Genomic DNA, 5533 nt, shown 5'->3' with positions numbered 1-5533 from the left:
ATAGAGCCTTTTATATATAACAGTGTAACCGCGGGCATTCTTCGAGCTGTGATAGGTATTATGTTACAATATGTAACACAATTTTGTAGTTATCGATATATATGTTGTTAAATATATTGTATGTGTTTATGGAATCAATAAGATAAAAATGAAAAAATAATATTATTTTTATATGATATAGTTAGGTGGACGAGCAAATGAGCCACCTGATCGCAAGTGGTCACCACCGCCCGTAAAAACGGGGCTGTCAAAAATATTAATCATTCCTTACATAGCAAAGTCGCCACTAACCTTGGGAACCAAGACGTTACGTCCCTTGTAGCTGTCGTTACTCTGGCTCACTCATCCTTTAAATCGTACGAATAAGCAGCACAATAAAGGGATACAAAAACTTTAACGTTTTGATGATTGAAAACTTACACATATTTGAATTCGTTTAAAAACAAACCGATACTTGGAAAGGAAAGCGAGATTGCATGAAAGGTTAAACATGTTATTGATAAGAAAGGAAAAATACAAACCTCAGTACATTGCAATTCGCACATAAATATTAAAATAACATTAAGTGATAAACAAGACTCGCCAGACGTCGATGTACTGAGTCCTGAGTACTAGTCGTGTGTCTCGGTGCTATCTTTATACGAGATGCTTAGGGGTAACTTTAGTCATAGACATTATTTTAAATCAACGAAAACTGTAAAATGCCAGATTTGTAGACCTTCGAAACTTTTACAGGAAATAATTTATACATATATATATATACAAGTCAGAACAACAAAAAATAGATTTTAGAGTTGAATATTAATATCGATCGATCGATCTGCTTGCATCAGATATCAATATAAATCAAACCATTAAAAACACCGATTCAAATAAGTGAATGTAGTTTTTCTTGAATGCAACACGTAAACACTAAATATAATAAATATGATTGAGGAAAACAGTCGCTTCGTTTCGGGAAACCCCACTCACTCAGCTCGCGAGTTGCGTAGATCGTGCGGAATTCAAAATTAACGACTAGAGAATTAATTTCAAATATAGCAATAATTATATGTATTTTTACCATAAACGTAACGTAAATAAATTATTAACCTAAATGTATAATCCATAAAGAGTTGATTTATTTATTAATCTTTGTAGTAAATTTTCGTTTATATAGGTAAATACACTACTGTTCCGACGTGCTTAGATATAAGTTGGTTGACAAATATGTAATTGTATCAAACCACAAAGCATGAAATTTTTTATATTTTGTCCGTCGCATTGAGAAAAGTGTTGTGTTTTTCTTACTATAAACAAAATGTAAGATTTAGAAATACTTAAGTTTTTTTTACAAAATACGACGAAATTAAAAGAGATGATGTGAGTTCCCGTCATAGTTCCACTTTGATCAAAACATTTTGTAAAAACCATAGAGTGCTGTAACGTTTATGAGCCGTGGTACTAAATATATTTACATTACAACTTTTTAAATATAATATTTTGTATATATATTTTTAGTTTACCTACTCGTCATATTCCCTATATGGCTAGAGTAAAAGAAACATGTGTTATTCGTATGTTACTTATAAGACGTATACGCAACAAGAATACCCAATGAGAGCTGTTTCCTTATTAATGTACTGCGAAGCTTTACTTCCTTTGTTACACTCCGCGTTTTCCTCGTTCGAGTTTGTCGCCAAACACCTTCAGCTCTGTGACGACGCGGCGCGGTTCTGCGGTAGGCACCTTATGAAACATTTAACGTAAAATACGATATGATTAATTACCAACCAATAAATGACTACTCCGTTAGTGTGCAAAAGAAAAACCCGAATAAGTCATATTTAATGACAGGCAATTTTAATTGGCTTTCGTTACATTTTCCTACGTTTTAATAAGTTAAACATAACGCCCTAAAACATGAGAATCAGCTTAATTACAGTCAGCAACCAACATTCAGAGTAGTTAATTGAAATTCGGATAAATGTAAATTGTAAAATTATTTATTTATAAATTATCCTTACAAAATTAATATACAATATTTATATACGAGACGGTGATTCAAACTTTTGCTACGATATTTTTCGCAGGCTCTAACTCTTTTGCAGCAATCAAAAACAACACGAGATGATCTTACAATTTAGGTACTTGGTTTACGAAATAGTGTTTGATTTAATTTTAAACAAATGGAAATCATTAAAATGAAAGAAATATTATGTGACTTACTTTATTGGATAACGATGTGAATTTGAAAAATGAATAAATGAAACACATAATACATTATTAATAATAAACTTTACTTTAATTTCAAAAACCTACTACTAAATACTAATAAATAAAACTAAATAAAAATATGTACATATCTATATTTATACTAATTTTATATTGAGATTTGATTGTTTGTATATTTCTTTTTAATGGATAAACGCAAAAACTACTCAACCCAATGATGTTACTCAACCGATTTGAAAAAATATTTTAACATATGGAAAGCATTATATATACATAATTGTAGTGCGTCGGGAATATTCGCGGGATATCGGGTCGATTGTTTCTAATGCCGCGATTTGTCGATGCAAACGGAAAGGTTCGAGTGTTTGTGACCTTTACGTCGCCAATAATGCGGATGGCACTACGCTGCAACCGATCCAATGAATCGATTAAGTATTAATTACCGGAGCCATCCCACAGGTGGGAGTAATATTCAACGCAAAACCACACCTGCGTTTTGTACAATAGGAGCAGTTGTTGTGGCTTGAAAGAAAGTCACACCTTGTTTTCGGGAGGCTGTTTTGATAACAGCCTCGATGTAATGGATTAAGGTCGCAGCGGATATCAATACCCAGTACGGCTATTTTGCTTTGTATCACAAGCGTAGTGCCACAGAGGAATGGAATAAGGGCAAATGGTGACTTTTTCGTAGCGAAAGCGAATACCTGCGTTTTCTTGGCATTAACCTCAACAAGATTATCAGAGCCCCATGAGAATAATAATTTCGGACGTCCTCTCGAGATTAACAATAAGATCCCTCCGCCTCACCTCGATTTCTGCTAGCACGGCTATTGTGCATCCGTGGTAACTAACCCCTATGCACTGTACTATCATCTGCATAGCAATGTAATCTATTCCCAAGAGTGAGCATATCATTGATATGCAAAAGAAACAGCGTGGGGGAAAGCACAGAACCCTGGGGAACCCCAGCATTTACTGCGTGGAATTTTGAAGTACAACCATCAACTAAAACTTTGTAGGATGCTGGTAGTCCAGGTGCAGAGCTGAGCTGGCAGACTTTATGCCGTCAGCTTGTATAGGAGACTTCTGTGCCAGACTCTGTTCAAAGCCATGGAGATATCGAGGCTAACAGCCTACGATTCTCCCCGCTTGTCGATAGCCTCACCACAGAGGTGTGTAACTTACGATAAAAGGTCACCATTGGACCGTTTTGCTCGAAACCCGCACTGACGATCATTAATTAGACTGTGATCTTCTAGGTTACGGATCAGTTGGCTGTTTAAGGTCCGTTCCATTACCAACGTACTGAGATGATAGCTATTGGCCGATAATTTGCCGGGTCAGACCGGTCCCCTTTTTCGAGAACCGCTTGCACATTAACTTCCCTCCAAGCCTCTGGCACAACCTGTAGAAAGAGACAGCTGGAACAGGCGCGTTAACACTGGAGACAGCTCCGCTGCACATTTCTTCTACACTATAGCTGGTATTTTATCAGAACCGCTAGCTTTATGTAAGTACGTCGAGTGATTGCAGCTCTGCACGCACATCCCGCTACCTGATTCCATAAATCCCATTTTAATTTTATTAACTAACTCGGATTAAGGATTCAGTGCAATATTAAATCATATTGGAATGAGCACGCATCTCCCTGCTAGATATATCGTTGTATTTTAATTGTTTTAGTAGTAAGTGAATTTTATTGTGTAGCAGTGTTTACAGTAGCCAGCTGTGAGGGGCTGAATTAAAACCTTTTTGTAATCTATCTACAGAGTGTGAATGTTTGTTTTTGTTAATTGTTCCTTACGTCCTTGACTATTTTTCCTGCATCCTTTTTGTTGCTCTGCTAGTATATTATGGTGATCTATGTATGTATAGATTAAGTGGCTGAAAAATCCTGTTATCATTTTGTATATAGTTTGGAGACAAGAAATAGCTAATCGGTGATTAGCTGGAATTTTGGGATGTTATTTTGTGGCTGTAAATGAATGAATCTACGCATGTGATTTTTTGTACCAATATAATTTGAATGTTATCAGTCCTAGGTGCTTTCCAGTAATATCTATTGCGTCTGCTGATTTTAGAAGCATTTATGTTATGTTTTAATGGGTTTTCCCATATACTTGCTGTAGGCCTTGAGGTGATAGATTGTTTGAGTTCTGAGTACCTATCTAGTATTGTCATCATGATAAGTAAGTATTCATGGTTCTGTAGAACTGTTTTCGTTATTTATAAAGGTTAGGTTCTGTTGTTTACGTTTTGTGCAATTTAAATATTATTTTAATATATTTGATGCTGCATTAAAATTCTGTTTATTTGTGTCAAGAAAGTGCTGGAGCTCTGTATTCAGTTATTTATGCTGTGAATGAGTTTTGTATTTTATTTTTATTTCAATGACAATTTTCGGTATTTGACTTCTATTTCCTGCAATGCCTTACTATTTCTAGTCTATTGTTTCTTTTTTGTTTTCAATCCTCCTTTGCCTTTGTAGGTTTTCTATTGCGACTATTTCTTATCGTATTCTCTGCAGTTTGTACAGCAGAGAATACGATAAGAAATAGTCTAGTGCCATTACAGGTGGCTGCTGTATTGTATGCTGCTAAATGAATTATTGTATATATGTACAGTGTGTTCAAATTTTGGTCATGATACTATACAATTTGAGAACAAAAATGAGAGAGAATTTTATTATTTTGGCATACATGCTCCTGTCTCTGGGTTTGTGTCACTAAACTGCTATCGCATCACTAAATTCTGTTTAACTTTTTCTCAGTAGATGGTTAATCTGTAATGTAATGTGATGTTTGTACTTGTGTAAGTGAAATTAAGATTTCCGTCTCGACTTCTGGTTGACTATAATCTAAATTTTATATTGTTGTATCATTTTACAATGTCAGTTGTTAAGGTTTACAAAACTCATAATGAGGCTATATAACCCATTTTTGTTCAAATTAGTCCGTTAAAACACGAGTAACATGAAAATATAGATATTCGTATCGTGATAATTAATCCCTATCCAATTAAATCTATATCTATACCTAAATAGTATACAACAATGAATATAGTAATATATGATTATTTTAATATTATTTTAAGTTTGTTCAGATTTTTATATTAAATGGTAAAACAGTGCTTTAAAAGCAGTCGTGCTGCCTCTTCACCTTTCTACCACATGACTACGAAGAACCCTGTGGTAGAGACACATCGGTTGTCCGATGACTATGAGCGGTGGTGACTACCACACCCTCAGTTAGCTTATTTTCCTAATGTAATTTTTTTACGTTAAAAAAAATAAAGGTGTTTATTAAATAAAATGCAAGTA

Source organism: Vanessa tameamea, chromosome 23 (genome assembly GCF_037043105.1).
Source record: "Vanessa tameamea isolate UH-Manoa-2023 chromosome 23, ilVanTame1 primary haplotype, whole genome shotgun sequence".
In the NCBI taxonomy this organism is placed as follows: domain Eukaryota; kingdom Metazoa; phylum Arthropoda; class Insecta; order Lepidoptera; family Nymphalidae; genus Vanessa; species Vanessa tameamea.
Note: the sequence above shows the minus strand (reverse complement) of the source record.